This window comes from Lissotriton vulgaris, chromosome 1_1, assembly GCF_964263255.1.
Source record: "Lissotriton vulgaris chromosome 1_1, aLisVul1.2, whole genome shotgun sequence".
In the NCBI taxonomy this organism is placed as follows: domain Eukaryota; kingdom Metazoa; phylum Chordata; class Amphibia; order Caudata; family Salamandridae; genus Lissotriton; species Lissotriton vulgaris.
The window spans coordinates 210399185-210420393 of NC_141685.1; positions in this window are offsets into that span (position 1 = coordinate 210399185).

Sequence of the window (21209 nt, forward strand, 5' to 3'; positions counted from 1 at the left end):
CCCTAGACTCAGAGTATAGACTCACAGCTTCCACGCGAGATCCTGCCCCGGTATTACCTGATGCCTGGTGTCACTGGCGGTAAACTGCAGTGCTCCCCTAGACTCAGAGTATAGACTCACAGCTTCCACGCAAGATCCTGCCCCTCTATTACCTGATGCCTGGTGTCACTGGCGGTAAACTGCAGTGCACCCCCTAGACTCAGAGTATAGACTCACAGCTTCCACGCGAGATCCTGCCCCGCTATTACCTGATGCCTGGTGTCACTGGCGGTAAACTGCAGTGCTCCCCTAGACTCAGAGTATAGACTCACAGCTTCCACGCGAGATCCTGCCCCGCTATTACCTGATGCCTGGTGTCACTGGCGGTAAACTGCAGTGCTCCCCTAGACTCAGAGTATAGACTCACAGCTTCCACGCGAGATCCTGCCCCGCTATTACCTGATGCCTGGTGTCACTGGCGGTAAACTGCAGTGCTCCCCTAGACTCAGAGTATAGACTCACAGCTTCCACGCGAGATCCTGCCCCGGTATTACCTGATGCCTGGTGTCACTGGTGGTAAACTGCAGTGCTCCCCTAGACTCAGAGTATAGACTCACAGCTTCCACGCAAGATCCTGCCCCGCTATTACCTGATGCCTGGTGTCACTGGCGGTAAACTGCAGTTCTCCCCCTAGACTCAGAGTATAGACTCACAGCTTCCACGCGAGATCCTGCCCCGGTATTACCTGATGCCTGGTGTCACTGGCGGTAAACTGCAGTGCTCCTCTAGACTCAGAGTATAGACTCACAGCTTCCACGCGAGATCCTGCCCCGGTAATACCTGATGCCTGGTGTCACTGGCGGTAAACTGCAGTGCTCCCCTAGACTCAGAGTATAGACTCACAGCTTCCACGCGAGATCCTGCCCCGCTATTACCTGATGCCTGGTGTCACTGGCGGTAAACTGCAGTGCTCCCCTAGACTCAGAGTATAGACTCACAGCTTCCACGCGAGATCCTGCCCCGGTATTACCTGATGCCTGGTGTCACTGGCGGTAAACTGCAGTGCTCCCCTAGACTCAGAGTATAGACTCACAGCTTCCACGCAAGATCCTGCCCCGCTATTACCTGATGCCTGGTGTCACTGGCGGTAAACTGCAGTTCTCCCCCTAGACTCAGAGTATAGACTCACAGCTTCCACGCGAGATCCTGCCCCGGTATTACCTGATGCCTGGTGTCACTGGCGGTAAACTGCAGTGCTCCTCTAGACTCAGAGTATAGACTCACAGCTTCCACGCGAGATCCTGCCCCGCTATTACCTGATGCCTGGTGTCACTGGCGGTAAACTGCAGTGCTCCCCTAGACTCAGAGTATAGACTCACAGCTTCCACGCGAGATCCTGCCCCGCTATTACCTGATGCCTGGTGTCACTGGCGGTAAACTGCAGTGCTCCCCTAGACTCAGAGTATAGACTCACAGCTTCCACGCGAGATCCTGCCCCGCTATTACCTGATGCCTGGTGTCACTGGCGGTAAACTGCAGTGCTCCCCTAGACTCAGAGTATAGACTCACAGCTTCCACGCGAGATCCTGCCCCGGTAATACCTGATGCCTGGTGTCACTGGCGGTAAACTGCAGTGCTCGCCCTAGACTCAGAGTATAGACTCACAGCTTCCACGCGAGATCCTGCCCCGGTATTACCTGATGCCTGGTGTCACTGGCAGTAAACTGCAGTGCTCCCCTAGACTCAGAGTATAGACTCACAGCTTCCACGCGAGATCCTGCCCCGGTATTACCTGATGCCTGGTGTCACTGGCGGTAAACTGCAGTGCTTCCCTAGACTCAGAGTATAGACTCACAGCTTCCACGCGAGATCCTGCCCCGGTATTACCTGATGCCTGGTGTCACTGGCGGTAAACTGCAGTGCTCCCCTAGACTCAGAGTATAGACTCACAGCTTCCACGCGAGATCCTGCCCCGCTATTACCTGATGCCTGGTGTCACTGGCGGTAAACTGCAGTGCACCCCCTAGACTCAGAGTATAGACTCACAGCTTCCACGCGAGATCCTGCCCCGCTATTACCTGATGCCTGGTGTCACTGGCGGTAAACTGCAGTGCTCCCCTAGACTCAGAGTATAGACTCACAGCTTCCACGCAAGATCCTGCCCCGCTATTACCTGATGCCTGGTGTCACTGGCGGTAAACTGCAGTGCTCCCCTAGACTCAGAGTATAGACTCACAGCTTCCACGCGAGATCCTGCCCCGGTATTACCTGATGCCTGGTGTCACTGGCGGTAAACTGCAGTGCTCCCCTAGACTCAGAGTATAGACTCACAGCTTCCACGCGAGATCCTGCCCCGGTATTACCTGATGCCTGGTGTCACTGGCGGTAAACTGCAGTGCTCCCCTAGACTCAGAGTATAGACTCACAGCTTCCACGCGAGATCCTGCCCCGCTATTACCTGATGCCTGGTGTCACTGGCGGTAAACTGCAGTGCTCCCCTAGACTCAGAGTATAGACTCACAGCTTCCACCCGAGATCCTGCCCCGGTATTACCTGATGCCTGGTGTCACTGGCGGTAAACTGCAGTGCTCCCCTAGACTCAGAGTATAGACTCACAGCTTCCACGCGAGATCCTGCCCCGCTATTACCTGACAGTGGCGGCTGGTGACATTTGAAAGTGGTGGGGCAGAAACTCGGCAGCATACTGCACCGAGAAAATTTTGAAAAAATAGTGAAAAAATGGTGCCACCTTAATACCACTGGTACAGCACCTTTTGCAAATCCACACTTGTAGTTCAGTCCCTTCTGCAGAAACATGCTGCTACGAGCCAACTAACCCCACTTGTATGACTGTCGCCTAATGTGGCCATTTTCAAAACTTGCCAGCGACTGTGAAATCTCCCCACTTGACCAAATTCTGGGATCCTATCCAAAGCATTTTAATACACTGAGCATTATTTTGATTGATTGTTAGATTAAAGTGCACCTTGGATAAATTCAGTTTGGGATGTGCTCTAAATAGAAAAAACACTCTTGCGTATCAATTACTAAACAACAAGGTTGCTCCACTTAGCACAACATTGGCTTGTGTATACTGTACATGAAGAGCTGACATATCTAGGCTCACTCAAAGCATAATGTCAGGGCATGGGGGCCCATGTTTAAAAGCTTAATTTTAATATTTGTTAATGCCGGGAGGACAAACGAATGTAAAACAGAAGCATTCAAAAATAAAAAAAACAATTTGAAATAGTATATTTTTACATGATATTTGCTGTCATTTACATGCTAAAACCTTTGATGGCGAGACTCGTTGTTTTAGCTCTTAGAAGTCAGGCCACACTAATGGCTAGGCTCGACCCCATGAATTGCTGGCTAGCCCAGTTCTAATAGCCCCCAACACACTAATATTGGACTGTTCCAATTTGCCAACATGGGGCTAAATCCCCAAACATTTCATGTTACAGGATACACAGGTGTGTACATCCACCTTTGGCATCTAATAGTTCTGGAGATAGACAGGATCATTCAGACAGTCTTCTGGTTGAGAAGGACTCCTCTAGTAGCTGTGCAAATGGCATCAGACCCGTACTATACACATGAATGCTCGATGGGCCCATCCCAGAATACTAGTATTAGTCTTTAATCCATGAATACCCCTCACCCACTGATGTGCGGCCCACCTCTCCCTTCCATCTCAGCCTCATGTACTGTTTGTACGTTTATATGCATGCCTAGTTATGCGTTTGCCCTCTGTTAAAAAGTAACTGATCACATGTCTTCTGCTGCAGCAACTTTGTTTTTGGAACCCCCAAATGCACATTACAATGAAATCCAACTGATCACAGCTTCAAAAAAACAAGCCTTTATTGCTATCAAAATTATTTCATGTACAATGCTCAAATTATCAAATTATCAAATTGCGGCTGGCAAAATTCTAGTGCTAATATGCGGCATTATACAGATGACTTTCCGAAAGAAAAAAGCAGCCGGTAGTTTGCACGCACGTTGCCTTCAACCTTTACTTAACACTGTCGGCAGAAGACAGGCACATTCATTCTGAGAATCTGACACCTTCGGGTAAAGTTCGCGCTATATAAAATCGAATAAATAAATAAATAAATGTAGGCCTCGCTTTGCTTTGGTGCACTGAGAATGTGTATGTAGCCCGCAGTGTGTTCCACTGACAATGTTCTTCACAGCCCTCAGAGAGCACGACATTCAGTGCACTGATCCTTCGTGCGGCCATCAGACAGTGCACGGCGCAAACGTTTTGAGAGCACGGTGGCCGGGGCCTATTTTCTAGTGTTTTTTTTAATAGTGCTTTGGATACCCACACACATGCTATGCCTGAGGCCTGCTGCACTAAATGGGCCTGCACTGCAGGGCGACAGGTCGGACAGGAGAGAGGTTTCTTTTATGCATCCCCCCTTTTGTTACATTGCACAGCCCAGCAAAGCCCACGCAGCCTCCCTGAAACCCTGAGCGCGTGACAGCAAGTAGTTTATCTGTGTACATTTTGACCATTTGGTATTAAATTGGTCCGCTCTGTTTTACCCGGGCACTCCTCGCCAGTGCTTAGATAGTAATTACGCAGAAAAAGTAATTGAAAAGTTGGGTATTAGCACACACAAAACGGGCGCGCAAACATGTGTGCCTATGACGCCCCCACCCCCTTATTTCCGGCAGCCTGTACATTGGATTCCAAAGACACCCTCAGTGACGGAGGCTGCCATCTGCGCCAAGGTGCTCTGTGCCCGAATGTACACCTAGAGAATGAATCCATGTAAGGATGTCTGAAGGGTAGAGGCCTGGCTGGGTGGTCCTTGACAGGATGTGCAGGTCACAGCTGATGTCAGCAGCGAACACTTAGCCTGCCGCCGTCGTGCAGGACATATAGAACATTGTTTTTTTCACAAATTAGTCCCAGGACTACAAACGTGGGAGAAAAGTGCGAAAAGGGGGGAGACATTGAGACAAGTGCAACTAGAGTGTAAAATGTGAATTCTGGGGTGGTTGTACAGTGTACATACAAGTAGTACTGTAATAAGATAATAATGTTGCACTTACATTAATTTGCCATACGATACGACGAGTGAGTCAGGACAGGAGTCAGTCACCGTCACGCACTTGGATCAACTGGTCTGTCTCAGTGGTCACCTAGTCTGGAGTTCAACGTCGTCTTCTAGAACCTTCCTTCGACTTTCAGTTGCTCACGCGCGGTCACGTCACTGTAGCTTATGGCCAATCACCTCAACTTGGCTTGATATAGCCATATGTGATTGGCCATTACTGAACTAGCAGCAAACACCCAGGCGCGGCACCCCATGATCCTGACCCCTGCTCTACTCAGCCAATCCTGGCGCAGGCTTAACAGCGCCACTGCGCCAGGATTGGACTACGAGCAGGAGAAAAACTGCCCATATTGAAACCGGGGCCCCGGGTCCCTGCCATGTCTCTCAGTGCTACAGGGGGGGGGGGGCGAGGTTTATTCGGTACTACGCATGCGCAGGCCAGTCTCAATTATGAGCACTCCTGGCTGTTACATGCGTAGCTAGTCACCCTGACCCCGCTGCAGGTGCTTACGCTCTGGCTGCCTGCCTGTGTGCGCTGTCAATCACAATCACTCTCTGCCGCAGCCCCGCCCCCCACGGCCCACTTCCATACGCAATGCCCGATTCTGCTCGTCCCGGCCCTGTAGCGCTGTGCGCTCTGATTTATTGTAAACACAAAAGGAACTTTAAATAAAAATACTCATACTGTAAATATGTTGCTGGCACCAGCGGCGGGCGTCCATGGCTAGTGGGGCAACGCCCCAACGCCCCCAATGGACGCACCGCCACTGTTACCTGATGCCTGGTGTCACTGGCGGTAAACTGCAGTGCTCCCCTAGACTCAGAGTATAGACTCACACCTTTCACGCGAGATCCTGCCCCGCTATTACCTGATGCCTGGTGTCACTGGCGGTAAACTGCAGTGCTCGCCCTAGACTCAGAGTATAGACTCACAGCTTCCACGCGAGATCCTGCCCCGGTATTACCTGATGTCTGGTGTCACTGGCGGTAAACTGCAGTGCTCCCCTAGACTCAGAGTATAGACTCACAGCTTCCACGCGAGATCCTGCCCCGGTATTACCTGATGTCTGGTGTCACTGGCGGTAAACTGCAGTGCTCCCCTAGACTCAGAGTATAGACTCACAGCTTCCACACGAGATCCTGCCCCGGTATTACCTGATGCCTGGTGTCACTGGCGGTAAACTGCAGTGCCCCCCTAGACTCAGAGTATAGACTCACAGCTTCCACGCGAGATCCTGCCCCGGTATTACCTGATGCCTGGTGTCACTGGCGGTAAACTGCAGTGCTCCCCTAGACTCAGAGTATAGACTCACAGCTTCCACGCGAGATCCTGCCCCGCTATTACCTGATGCCTGGTGTCACTGGCGGTAAACTGCAGTGCTCCCCTAGACTCAGAGTATAGACTCACAGGTTCCACGCGAGATCCTGCCCCGGTATTACCTGATGCCTGGTGTCACTGGCGGTAAACTGCAGTGCCCCCCTAGACTCAGAGTATAGACTCACAGCTTCCACACAAGATCCTGCCCCGCTATTACCTGATGCCTGGTGTCACTGGCGGTAAACTGCAGTGCCCCCCTAGACTCAGAGTATAGACTCACAGCTTCCACGCGAGATCCTGCCCCGGTATTACCTGATGCCTGGTGTCACTGGCGGTAAACTGCAGTGCTCCCCTAGACTCAGAGTATAGACTCACAGCTTCCACGCGAGATCCTGCCCCGCTATTACCTGATGTCTGGTGTCACTGGCGGTAAACTGCAGTGCCCCCCTAGACTCAGAGTATAGACTCACAGCTTCCACGCGAGATCCTGCCCCGCTATTACCTGATGTCTGGTGTCACTGGCGGTAAACTGCAGTGCCCCCCTAGACTCAGAGTATAGACTCACAGCTTCCACGCGAGATCCTGCCCCGCTATTACCTGATGCCTGGTGTCACTGGCGGTAAACTGCAGTGCTCTCCTAGACTCCGAGTATAGACTCACAGCTTCCACGCGAGATCCTGCCCCGCTATTACCTGATGTCTGGTGTCACTGGCGGTAAACTGCAGTGCTCCCCTAGACTCAGAGTATAGACTCACAGCTTCCACGCGAGATCCTGCCCCGCTATTACCTGATGTCTGGTGTCACTGGCGGTAAACTGCAGTGCTCCCCTAGACTCAGAGTATAGACTCACAGCTTCCACGCGAGATCCTGCCCCGCTATTACCTGATGTCTGGTGTCACTGGCGGTAAACTGCAGTGCTCCCCCTAGACTCAGAGTATAGACTCACAGCTTCCACGCGAGATCCTGCCCCGCTATTACCTGATGTCTGGTGTCACTGGCGGTAAACTGCAGTTCTCCCCCTAGACTCAGAGTATAGACTCACAGCTTCCACGCGAGATCCTGCCCCGCTATTACCTGATGCCTGGTGTCACTGGCGGTAAACTGCAGTGCTCCCCTAGACTCAGAGTATAGACTCACAGCTTCCACGCGAGATCCTGCTCCGGTATTACCTGATGCCTGGGGTCACTGGCGGTAAACTGCAGTGCTCCTCTAGACTCAGAGTATAGACTCACAGCTTCCACGCGAGATCCTGCCCCGGTATTACCTGATGCCTGGTGTCACTGGCGGTAAACTGCAGTGCTCCCCTAGACTCAGAGTATAGACTCACAGCTTCCACGCGAGATCCTGCCCCGGTATTACCTGATGCCTGGTGTCACTGGCGGTAAACTGCAGTGCTCCCCTAGACTCAGAGTATAGACTCACAGCTTCCACGCGAGATCCTGCCCCGCTATTACCTGATGCCTGGTGTCACTGGCGGTAAACTGCAGTGCCCCCCTAGACTCAGAGTATAGACTCACAGCTTCCACGCGAGATCCTGCCCCGGTATTACCTGATGCCTGGTGTCACTGGCGGTAAACTGCAGTGCTCCCCTAGACTCAGAGTATAGACTCACAGCTTCCACGCGAGATCCTGCCCCGCTATTACCTGATGCCTGGTGTCACTGGCTGTAAACTGCAGTGCTCCCCTAGACTCAGAGTATAGACTCACAGCTTCCACGCGAGATCCTGCCCCGCTATTACCTGATGCCTGGTGTCACTGGCGGTAAACTGCAGTGCTCCCCTAGACTCAGAGTATAGACTCACAGCTTCCACGCGAGATCCTGCCCCGCTATTACCTGATGCCTGGTGTCACTGGCGGTAAACTGCAGTGCTCCCCTAGACTCAGAGTATAGACTCACAGCTTCCACGCGAGATCCTGCCCCGGTATTACCTGATGCCTGGTGTCACTGGCGGTAAACTGCAGTGCTCCCCTAGACTCAGAGTATAGACTCACAGCTTCCACGCGAGATCCTGCCCCGGTATTACCTGATGCCTGGTGTCACTGGCGGTAAACTGCAGTGCTCCCCTAGACTCAGAGTATAGACTCACAGCTTCCACGCGAGATCCTGCCCCGCTATTACCTGATGCCTGGTGTCACTGGCGGTAAACTACAGTGCTCCCCTAGACTCAGAGTATAGACTCACAGCTTCCACGCGAGATCCTGCCCCGGTATTACCTGATGCCTGGTGTCACTGGCAGTAAACTGTAGTGCTCCCCCAGACTCAGAGTATAGACTCACAGCTTCCACGCGAGATCCTGCCCCGGTATTACCTGATGCCTGGTGTCACTGGCGGTAAACTGCAGTGCTTCCCTAGACTCAGAGTATAGACTCACAGCTTCCACGCGAGATCCTGCCCCGGTATTACCTGATGCCTGGTGTCACTGGCGGTAAACTGCAGTGCTCCCCTAGACTCAGAGTATAGACTCACAGCTTCCACGCAAGATCCTGCCCCGCTATTACCTGATGCCTGGTGTCACTGGCGGTAAACTGCAGTGCACCCCCTAGACTCAGAGTATAGACTCACAGCTTCCACGCGAGATCCTGCCCCGCTATTACCTGATGCCTGGTGTCACTGGCGGTAAACTGCAGTGCTCCCCTAGACTCAGAGTATAGACTCACAGCTTCCACGCGAGATCCTGCCCCGGTATTACCTGATGCCTGGTGTCACTGGCGGTAAACTGCAGTGCTCCCCCTAGACTCAGAGTATAGACTCACAGCTTCCACGCGAGATCCTGCCCCGGTATTACCTGATGCCTGGTGTCACTGGCGGTAAACTGCAGTGCTCCCCCTAGACTCAGAGTATAGACTCACAGCTTCCACGCGAGATCCTGCCCCGCTATTACCTGATGCCTGGTGTCACTGGCGGTAAACTGCAGTTCTCCCCCTAGACTCAGAGTACAGACTCACAGCTTCCACGCGAGATCCTGCTCCGGTATTACCTGATGCCTGGTGTCACTGGCGGTAAACTGCAGTGCTCCCCTAGACTCAGAGTATAGACTCACAGCTTCCACGCAAGATCCTGTCCCGCTATTACCTGATGCCTGGTGTCACTGGCGGTAAACTGCAGTGCTCCCCTAGACTCAGAGTATAGACTCACAGCTTCCACGCGAGATCCTGCCCCGCTATTACCTGATGCCTGGTGTCACTGGCGGTAAACTGCAGTGCTCCCCTAGACTCAGAGTATAGACTCACAGCTTCCACCCGAGATCCTGCCCCGGTATTACCTGATGCCTGGTGTCACTGGCGGTAAACTGCAGTGCTCCCCTAGACTCAGAGTATAGACTCACAGCTTCCACGCGAGATCCTGCCCCGCTATTACCTGATGCCTGGTGTCACTGGCGGTAAACTGCAGTGCTCCCCTAGACTCAGAGTATAGACTCACAGCTTCCACGCGAGATCCTGCCCCGGTATTACCTGATGCCTGGTGTCACTGGCGGTAAACTGCAATGCTCGCCCTAGACTCAGAGTATAGACTCACAGCTTCCACGCGAGATCCTGCCCCGGTATTACCTGATGTCTGGTGTCACTGGCGGTAAACTGCAGTGCTCCCCTAGACTCAGAGTATAGACTCACAGCTTCCACGCAAGATCCTGCCCCGGTATTACCTGATGTCTGGTGTCACTGGCGGTAAACTGCAGTGCTCCCCTAGACTCAGATTATAGACTCACAGCTTCCACACGAGATCCTGCCCCGGTATTACCTGATGCCTGGTGTCACTGGCGGTAAACTGCAGTGCCCCCCTAGACTCAGAGTATAGACTCACAGCTTCCACGCGAGATCCTGCCCCGGTATTGCCTGATGCCTGGTGTCACTGGCGGTAAACTGCAGTGCTCCCCTAGACTCAGAGTATAGACTCACAGCTTCCACGCGAGATCCTGCCCCGCTATTACCTGATGCCTGGTGTCACTGGCGGTAAACTGCAGTGCTCCCCTAGACTCAGAGTATAGACTCACAGCTTCCACGCGAGATCCTGCCCCGGTATTACCTGATGCCTGGTGTCACTGGCGGTAAACTGCAGTGCCCCCCTAGACTCAGAGTATAGACTCACAGCTTCCACGCGAGATCCTGCCCCGCTATTACCTGATGCCTGGTGTCACTGGCGGTAAACTGCAGTGCCCCCCTAGACTCAGAGTATAGACTCACAGCTTCCACGCGAGATCCTGCCCCGGTATTACCTGATGCCTGGTGTCACTGGCGGTAAACTGCAGTGCTCCCCTAGACTCAGAGTATAGACTCACAGCTTCCACGCGAGATCCTGCCCCGCTATTACCTGATGCCTGGTGTCACTGGCGGTAAACTGCAGTGCTCCCCTAGACTCAGAGTATAGACTCACAGCTTCCACGCGAGATCCTGCCCCGCTATTACCTGATGTCTGGTGTCACTGGCGGTAAACTGCAGTGCCCCCCTAGACTCAGAGTATAGACTCACAGCTTCCACGCGAGATCCTGCCCCGCTATTACCTGATGTCTGGTGTCACTGGCGGTAAACTGCAGTGCCCCCCTAGACTCAGAGTATAGACTCACAGCTTCCACGCGAGATCCTGCCCCGCTATTACCTGATGCCTGGTGTCACTGGCGGTAAACTGCAGTGCTCCCCTAGACTCAGAGTATAGACTCACAGCTTCCACGCGAGATCCTGCCCCGCTATTACCTGATGTCTGGTGTCACTGGCGGTAAACTGCAGTGCTCCCCTAGACTCAGAGTATAGACTCACAGCTTCCACGCGAGATCCTGCCCCGCTATTACCTGATGTCTGGTGTCACTGGCGGTAAACTGCAGTTCTCCCCCTAGACTCAGAGTATAGACTCACAGCCTCCACGCGAGATCCTGCCCCGCTATTACCTGATGCCTGGTGTCACTGGCGGTAAACTGCAGTGCTCCCCTAGACTCAGAGTATAGACTCACAGCTTCCACGTGAGATCCTGCTCCGGTATTACCTGATGCCTGGTGTCACTGGCGGTAAACTGCAGTGCTCCTCTAGACTCAGAGTATAGACTCACAGCTTCCACGCGAGATCCTGCCCCGGTATTACCTGATGCCTGGTGTCACTGGCGGTAAACTGCAGTGCTCCCCTAGACTCAGAGTATAGACTCACAGCTTCCACGCGAGATCCTGCCCCGGTATTACCTGATGCCTGGTGTCACTGGCGGTAAACTGCAGTGCTCCCCTAGACTCAGAGTATAGACTCACAGCTTCCACGCGAGATCCTGCCCCGGTATTACCTGATGCCTGGTGTCACTGGCGGTAAACTGCAGTGCTCCCCTAGACTCAGAGTATAGACTCACAGCTTCCACGCGAGATCCTGCCCCGCTATTACCTGATGCCTGGTGTCACTAGCGGTAAACTGCAGTGCTCCCCTAGACTCAGAGTATAGACTCACAGCTTCCACGCGAGATCCTGCCCCGCTATTACCTGATGCCTGGTGTCACTGGCGGTAAACTGCAGTGCTCCCCTAGACTCAGAGTATAGACTCACAGCTTCCACGCGAGATCCTGCCCCGCTATTACCTGATGCCTGGTGTCACTGGCGGTAAACTGCAGTGCTCCCCTAGACTCAGAGTATAGACTCACAGCTTCCACGCGAGATCCTGCCCCGCTATTACCTGATGCCTGGTGTCACTGGCGGTAAACTGCAGTGCTCCCCTAGACTCAGAGTATAGACTCACAGCTTCCACGCGAGATCCTGCCCCGCTATTACCTGATGCCTGGTGTCACTGGCGGTAAACTGCAGTGCTCGCCCTAGACTCAGAGTATAGACTCACAGCTTCCACGCGAGATCCTGCCCCGCTATTACATGATGCCTGGTGTCACTGGCGGTAAACTGCAGTGCTCCCCTAGACTCAGAGTATAGACTCACAGCTTCCACGCGAGATCCTGCCCCGCTATTACCTGATGCCTGGTGTCACTGGCGGTAAACTGCAGTGCTCCCCTAGACTCAGAGTATAGACTCACAGCTTCCACGCGAGATCCTGCCCCGCTATTACCTGATGCCTGGTGTCACTGGCGGTAAACTGCAGTGCTCCCCTAGACTCAGAGTATAGACTCACAGCTTCCACGCGAGATCCTGCCCCGCTATTACCTGATGCCTGGTGTCACTGGCGGTAAACTGCAGTGCTCCCCTAGACTCAGAGTATAGACTCACAGCTTCCACGCGAGATCCTGCCCCGGTATTACCTGATGCCTGGTGTCACTGGCGGTAAACTGCAATGCTCGCCCTAGACTCAGAGTATAGACTCACAGCTTCCACGCGAGATCCTGCCCCGGTATTACCTGATGTCTGGTGTCACTGGCGGTAAACTGCAGTGCTCCCCTAGACTCAGAGTATAGACTCACAGCTTCCACGCAAGATCCTGCCCCGGTATTACCTGATGTCTGGTGTCACTGGCGGTAAACTGCAGTGCTCCCCTAGACTCAGATTATAGACTCACAGCTTCCACACGAGATCCTGCCCCGGTATTACCTGATGCCTGGTGTCACTGGCGGTAAACTGCAGTGCCCCCCTAGACTCAGAGTATAGACTCACAGCTTCCACGCGAGATCCTGCCCCGGTATTGCCTGATGCCTGGTGTCACTGGCGGTAAACTGCAGTGCTCCCCTAGACTCAGAGTATAGACTCACAGCTTCCACGCGAGATCCTGCCCCGCTATTACCTGATGCCTGGTGTCACTGGCGGTAAACTGCAGTGCTCCCCTAGACTCAGAGTATAGACTCACAGCTTCCACGCGAGATCCTGCCCCGGTATTACCTGATGCCTGGTGTCACTGGCGGTAAACTGCAGTGCCCCCCTAGACTCAGAGTATAGACTCACAGCTTCCACGCGAGATCCTGCCCCGCTATTACCTGATGCCTGGTGTCACTGGCGGTAAACTGCAGTGCCCCCCTAGACTCAGAGTATAGACTCACAGCTTCCACGCGAGATCCTGCCCCGGTATTACCTGATGCCTGGTGTCACTGGCGGTAAACTGCAGTGCTCCCCTAGACTCAGAGTATAGACTCACAGCTTCCACGCGAGATCCTGCCCCGCTATTACCTGATGCCTGGTGTCACTGGCGGTAAACTGCAGTGCTCCCCTAGACTCAGAGTATAGACTCACAGCTTCCACGCGAGATCCTGCCCCGCTATTACCTGATGTCTGGTGTCACTGGCGGTAAACTGCAGTGCCCCCCTAGACTCAGAGTATAGACTCACAGCTTCCACGCGAGATCCTGCCCCGCTATTACCTGATGTCTGGTGTCACTGGCGGTAAACTGCAGTGCCCCCCTAGACTCAGAGTATAGACTCACAGCTTCCACGCGAGATCCTGCCCCGCTATTACCTGATGCCTGGTGTCACTGGCGGTAAACTGCAGTGCTCCCCTAGACTCAGAGTATAGACTCACAGCTTCCACGCGAGATCCTGCCCCGCTATTACCTGATGTCTGGTGTCACTGGCGGTAAACTGCAGTGCTCCCCTAGACTCAGAGTATAGACTCACAGCTTCCACGCGAGATCCTGCCCCGCTATTACCTGATGTCTGGTGTCACTGGCGGTAAACTGCAGTTCTCCCCCTAGACTCAGAGTATAGACTCACAGCCTCCACGCGAGATCCTGCCCCGCTATTACCTGATGCCTGGTGTCACTGGCGGTAAACTGCAGTGCTCCCCTAGACTCAGAGTATAGACTCACAGCTTCCACGTGAGATCCTGCTCCGGTATTACCTGATGCCTGGTGTCACTGGCGGTAAACTGCAGTGCTCCTCTAGACTCAGAGTATAGACTCACAGCTTCCACGCGAGATCCTGCCCCGGTATTACCTGATGCCTGGTGTCACTGGCGGTAAACTGCAGTGCTCCCCTAGACTCAGAGTATAGACTCACAGCTTCCACGCGAGATCCTGCCCCGGTATTACCTGATGCCTGGTGTCACTGGCGGTAAACTGCAGTGCTCCCCTAGACTCAGAGTATAGACTCACAGCTTCCACGCGAGATCCTGCCCCGGTATTACCTGATGCCTGGTGTCACTGGCGGTAAACTGCAGTGCTCCCCTAGACTCAGAGTATAGACTCACAGCTTCCACGCGAGATCCTGCCCCGCTATTACCTGATGCCTGGTGTCACTGGCGGTAAACTGCAGTGCCCCCCTAGACTCAGAGTATAGACTCACAGCTTCCACGCGAGATCCTGCCCCGGTATTACCTGATGCCTGGTGTCACTGGCGGTAAACTGCAGTGCCCCCCTAGACTCAGAGTATAGACTCACAGCTTCCACGCGAGATCCTGCCCCGGTATTACCTGATGTCTGGTGTCACTGGCGGTAAACTGCAGTGCTCCCCTAGACTCAGAGTATAGACTCACAGCTTCCACGCGAGATCCTGCCCCGCTATTACCTGATGCCTGGTGTCACTAGCGGTAAACTGCAGTGCTCCCCTAGACTCAGAGTATAGACTCACAGCTTCCACGCGAGATCCTGCCCCGCTATTACCTGATGCCTGGTGTCACTGGCGGTAAACTGCAGTGCTCCCCTAGACTCAGAGTATAGACTCACAGCTTCCACGCGAGATCCTGCCCCGCTATTACCTGATGCCTGGTGTCACTGGCGGTAAACTGCAGTGCTCCCCTAGACTCAGAGTATAGACTCACAGCTTCCACGCGAGATCCTGCCCCGCTATTACCTGATGCCTGGTGTCACTGGCGGTAAACTGCAGTGCTCCCCTAGACTCAGAGTATAGACTCACAGCTTCCACGCGAGATCCTGCCCCGCTATTACCTGATGCCTGGTGTCACTGGCGGTAAACTGCAGTGCTCGCCCTAGACTCAGAGTATAGACTCACAGCTTCCACGCGAGATCCTGCCCCGCTATTACATGATGCCTGGTGTCACTGGCGGTAAACTGCAGTGCTCCCCTAGACTCAGAGTATAGACTCACAGCTTCCACGCGAGATCCTGCCCCGCTATTACCTGATGCCTGGTGTCACTGGCGGTAAACTGCAGTGCTCCCCTAGACTCAGAGTATAGACTCACAGCTTCCACGCGAGATCCTGCCCCGCTATTACCTGATGCCTGGTGTCACTGGCGGTAAACTGCAGTGCTCCCCTAGACTCAGAGTATAGACTCACAGCTTCCACGCGAGATCCTGCCCCGCTATTACCTGATGCCTGGTGTCACTGGCGGTAAACTGCAGTGCTCCCCTAGACTCAGAGTATAGACTCACAGCTTCCACGCGAGATCCTGCCCCGGTATTACCTGATGCCTGGTGTCACTGGCGGTAAATTGCAGTGCTCCCCTAGACTCAGAGTATAGACTCACAGCTTCCACGCGAGATCCTGCCCCGGTATTACCTGATGCCTGGTGTCACTGGCGGTAAACTGCAGTGCTCCCCTAGACTCAGAGTATAGACTCACAGCTTCCACTCGAGATCCTGCCCCGGTTTTACCTGATGCCTGGTGTCACTGGCGGTAAACTGCAGTGCTCCCCTAGACTCAGAGTATAGACTCACAGCTTCCACGCGAGATCCTGCCCCGGTATTACCTGATGCCTGGTGTCACTGGCGGTAAACTGCAGTGCCCCCCTAGACTCAGAGTATAGACTCACAGCTTCCACGCGAGATCCTGCCCCGGTATTACCTGATGCCTGGTGTCACTGGCGGTAAACTGCAGTGCTCCCCTAGACTCAGAGTATAGACTCACAGCTTCCACGCGAGATCCTGCCCCGGTATTACCTGATGCCTGGTGTCACTGGCGGTAAACTGCAGTGCTCCCCTAGACTCAGAGTATAGACTCACAGCTTCCACGCGAGATCCTGCCCCGGTATTACCTGATGCCTGGTGTCACTGGCGGTAAACTGCAGTGCTCCCCCTAGACTCAGAGTATAGACTCACAGCTTCCACCCGAGATCCTGCCCCGCTATTACATAGTGCCTTGAGGCTACGGCGGTAAACTGCAGTGCTCCCCAAGGTCACTACCCAGTGAGCACAGAGTACTACTCTGACCCAGAGAGCACACCTCAGACTGTCACATGGTGTCCTGTGTCCTCCCCCTCCAGTTGTATTCCGGCCCCTGGCGCTAGAGTGAGGTATGCGCATTGTCTACAGGAGAAGGGGGCTGTACCACAGCCGCCTCTGTGCAGGTGAGAGCTGTGCCTGTGTGCTGTGAGTGTGTAGAGTGGAGGCAGACCTATTGGTATTGCTAATGCTTGTTATTATGTGTGTTCTAGTGTTTTTCCACCCACTGTTCATTTCAGAGTAAAAATAGCATCCAATTCGAAGCATGTTTCACCGGGTCCTCGGCAGCATCACAGCGTTCACAGCCACAGCCCGGCTAAATGGAGAGTTGTTTCTTATTAGAGGTCTGAGGAGGTCGACTCTGCCCTGGAGTTAAACCCAGACAAGGGGTTGAGCACAGTGTGCGGGGGCGTGTGTCCTGTGAGAGGATCATGGCTTCGGTGACTGTGGGGGAGGCTGTCTCTGCCCCCTGAAATTAAACCACGGCATGTGGCTGAAGTCAGTGACCAGTGCTCTCTGAGAGGAACAGGGCTTCTGGTAACTCCGGGACAGCTCTCTGAAATTAAACCCAGATTTAGGGCTGGCCACAGTGACTTGGGATCCACCCTTCGCTTCAACGGTTTCGTTTTGCCTCTATAATATTGGGGGCATATTTACAAGGGCTTTATCTCCGCTTTTTTGGCTTAAAAAGCCCAAAAAGCGGAGATAAAACTATCGCCCTATTTACAAGAGGGTGCTAACATGCATAATCGCATGTTAGCACCCTTTTTCCCAACGCCTCCCTTTGCATCTCTAATGAGATGCAAAGTGGGTGTCACTGGGCGTACCCCCGATGGATAACCTTGCAAATATCGCTGATGTTCACATCGCAGTATTTACAAGGCTGCCCCAGCATTTTAGCACATGTTAGTTTTTGGAGGAAACCGCTGTTTTCTCCAAAAACTAACGTCTGCTAAAATGCAGTCTTACCTATCCCTAACATTGGGGGGATCATGCTGATAGGTCATCACCGCTTTGCAGGGAACATCACTGGAAAACCAGCGATGTTTCCTGCAAAACAGCGATAACCTCGCTATCTCTGGAATTATTATCGCCCTGGAGAAACACGTTGTTAATAACGTGCTACAAGGGCGATAAATTCCAGAGATAGCCTCCGATACTACAATTATCGCTAAGCACATTATCGCTGGCCGTTGATAATATGCCCCTAGGGGTTAAGGTCAGTGAGCCAAGGACACAAAGCACGTGGACCTGCAGCTGTTTCGACTCAGTATTAGGACCGTTGATTCATTTCAGTCCAGCGGTGGAGAATGCACGGCAGCGAGCACAGGTAATCCTTCTGGGCACAGGTAATCCTTCCAGGGTACAGGTTATCCTTCCAGGGCACAGGTTATCATTCCAGGCACAGGTAATCCTTCCAGGCACAGGTAATCCTTCCAGGGCACAAGTTATCCTTCCAGGGCACAGGTTATCCTTCTGGGCACAGGTAATCCTTCCAGGGTACAGGTTATCTTTCCAGGGCACAGGTTATCATTCCAGGCACAGGTAATCCTTCCAGGCACAGGTAATCCTTCCATGCACAGGTAATCCTTCCAGGGCACAAGTTATCCTTCCAGGGCACAGGTTATCATTCCAGGCACAGGTAATCCTTCCAGGCACAGGTAATCCTTCCAGAGCACAGGTAATCCTTCCAGGGTACAAATAATCCTTCCAGTGCACAGGTAATCCTTCTGGGGTACAGGTAATCCTTCCAGGGCACAGGTAATCCTTCCGGGGCACAGGTAATCCTTCCAGGGCACAGGTAATCCTTCGGGGGTACAGGTAATTAATTCTGGGGTACAGGTAATCCTTCTGGGCGCAAGTAATCCTTATACGGCGCAGGTAATCCTTCCAGGGCACGGGTAATCCTTCCGGGCACAGGTAATCCTTCCAGGGCACGTGTAATCCTTCCAGGGCACGGGTAATCCTTCCGGGCACAGGTAATCCTTCCAGGGCATGTGTAATCCTTCCGGGCACAGGTAATCCTTCCAGGGCACAGGTAATCCTTCCAGGGCACAGGTAATCCTTCCAAGGTACAACTAATCCTTCCAGGGCACAGGTAATCCTTCCAGGGCACGGGTAATCCGCACAAGACGCCGGAATAGCGAGGCAGACCCATCGTACCCACGGACGCGGTGATCAACTCCTGCCGGGACGAGGACTAAAATAACGGAATAAAGGAATCAAGATCCTCAATATCTGCCTTGCATGACCAATGATACCTCACCATTTGAATCTGGGTAATCCGATTGCACCATTTCATTATTTTATCTTGATTGTTCTCTAAAATAATAATCTTACCACCCCTTCTTTTGCTCTCCACGCATAGATTGTGGCCGCCATTAAGACCTATACCTAGAAAATCAAATCAACACAATTATTGGAAGACACTAGATACCAATCTCCATACTTGGCAATCAAATTAATTATCCCTTTGCCTATATTGTATGGAAGTTTTTTCCACCAACCTAAAAATGCTCACTATGTCCTGATGATGATTTAAATTGATATAGATCGAAACGCCGTCGACCCCACCAAGGAAATTCCTTGCCCCATTGTATATATTTATGTGGAATACATCCTTGTTTGTGTGACATTTGTATATAGTTTTTATTGTAATTTTTCACTCAGTCACCGTATGCACTTTGTCACCAATGTGAGCACCTGAAATATATGTTTAGAAATATATGTTTAAAAATATATGTTTACGAATAGAATAAAGTTGCTTTTTATATGCTATCCTACCAAAGAACGGCTTCTCCCAGTTTTGATTAATTCAAATAACATCTACTAATTCTTACTTATACAAGGACCTTTTTAGGCCACCAAAAACCATTGTTCTTTCTCAAAAACAGGTAATCCTTCCAGGCACAGGTAATCCTTCCAGGGCACAGGTAATCCTTCCGGGCACAGGTATTCCTTCCGGGCACAGGTAATCTTTCCAGGGCACAGGCAATCCTTCCGGGGCACAGGTATTCCTTCCGGGCACAGGTAATCCTTCCGGGGCACATGTAATCCTTCCAGGGCACAGGTAATCCTTCCGGGCACAGGTAATCCTTCAGGGCACAGGTAATCCTTCCGGGCACATGTAATCCTTCCGGGGGCACAAGTAATCCTTCCGGACACAGGTAATCCTCCCTGGGTCAGGAAAAAGCTTTTCAGTGACCTCGAGTGAGGAGGGGACTTTCTGTGCTGCACTGAAGTCACGCAGTTTTGTTTATGATATGAATCAACTTTGACCTCAGCCACAGGAGGCCTCCATCAGAAGGTTTTAAGATGACCTGGGTGAGACTGCCATGCTGGGGAAGAGACATATCAGTGCTGGGAGGACAAGAGACAAGCAGGGAGGTGAGAGACTGACAAATAATGAAAAACTAAATGAAGGCGAAAAAGAAGATAGGAAATCATCAAACACTTCAGGAAATGACAGTTGGTGAGAAATTAGTAGAAAGAAGAGAAGATGATTAAATGTGAAAAAATGTAAAGGAAGAATGATAAAAAAGAAAAACAAAAGGTACGCAGGAAAGTAAATAAAAAGGGAAGAAAAGAGAAAAAGGTCTGCAAGAAAAATAAACGAAAGACTCTAAGACTCTGCCCCAGCCATGTCACCATTTCAGTGTTCCCTCAGTCCGCCTCTGATAAACGTAGCCCCTGATTAAGAACTTCAGTCAGTTTTGAGTAGACAGTCTGGATGTTCACATGAATAATTGAATCCTAAATGTCTGTGGTGACTAGACTCACTTTTTAGTTTTGTAACGCGCCCCATGATGGTGGTAAAAAGAGAGATTTCAGTTTGTTTGGCTATTGTTGTGGCTTGTATTTGTGCGTACAAGACCTCTAGTGGTCCTAGGCAGACTCCTTACAAGTATTACATAATATGTTGGGCGTGGCAAGTTGCGGTTAATAAAGTTTGTGATGCATTGCGTTCAGTTAGTGGTTGCATGCGGAAGAATAAAGACCTGCATTCCAGAGCTCCGTGTGTGGCGTGATCCGTTACATGCTCCCAGGCCGGGGAGGACTTTATAACTGGCGATGAGATAGACTCCAAGGATACAAGACTGCTCACCCTGAGAGTTTGCCGTGGTCCAGTCAACTGCTTGTGCCTGTCTCGGGCACCCGAGAAGCGGTCTACAGATGGCATATATGAAGTCAAAGCACAACTCCAGCTTTTGAGAGGCCCTTGAAGAAGGTGAAGGCCTTACGGAGGAGCACAGTCAGTAAGCCAGCCAAAAATCTACAAGTAAAGCCGAAAGAAGAGATACAGCGCCACAGCATTACACAGAGCCAGCATTGTTACAAAGCAGAAATGCTAAAGGCAGTGATAACCAGATGCGGAAAATCGATAAAGGCAGCGTTAGCCAGGTGCAGGAAAGCGCTAGAGGCAAAGATGACCAGATACAGAGAAAGACTATAGGCCAGCGACAGCCAGGTATAATGCATTAAGTTGAAACCTGTGAAAAGGGAAACCATCACACACTGTGAAGAATGAAGTTCGTGCCCACCGACCTAAACTCGCGTACGACGGCCCGAGTACTAGTGAGCAGGGTGAGGCTTGCAAAGGTGCCACCAAGCCAAGAGATGCTGAAGGTCAAACGCTGCCAGAGCAGCATAAACTCAGAGCGTTTGTAGGAAACGGCAGGAAATACGATGCCACTGTGTTCTTGAAACCACCTCCTCCATTTGTTACCACCAAAGAGCAGAATATTGGCACAAGATGGGCTGCCTGGATCAAAACGTTTGATGACCTAATAGATGCTATAGAAGAAGCAGATGACAAAAAGATCATC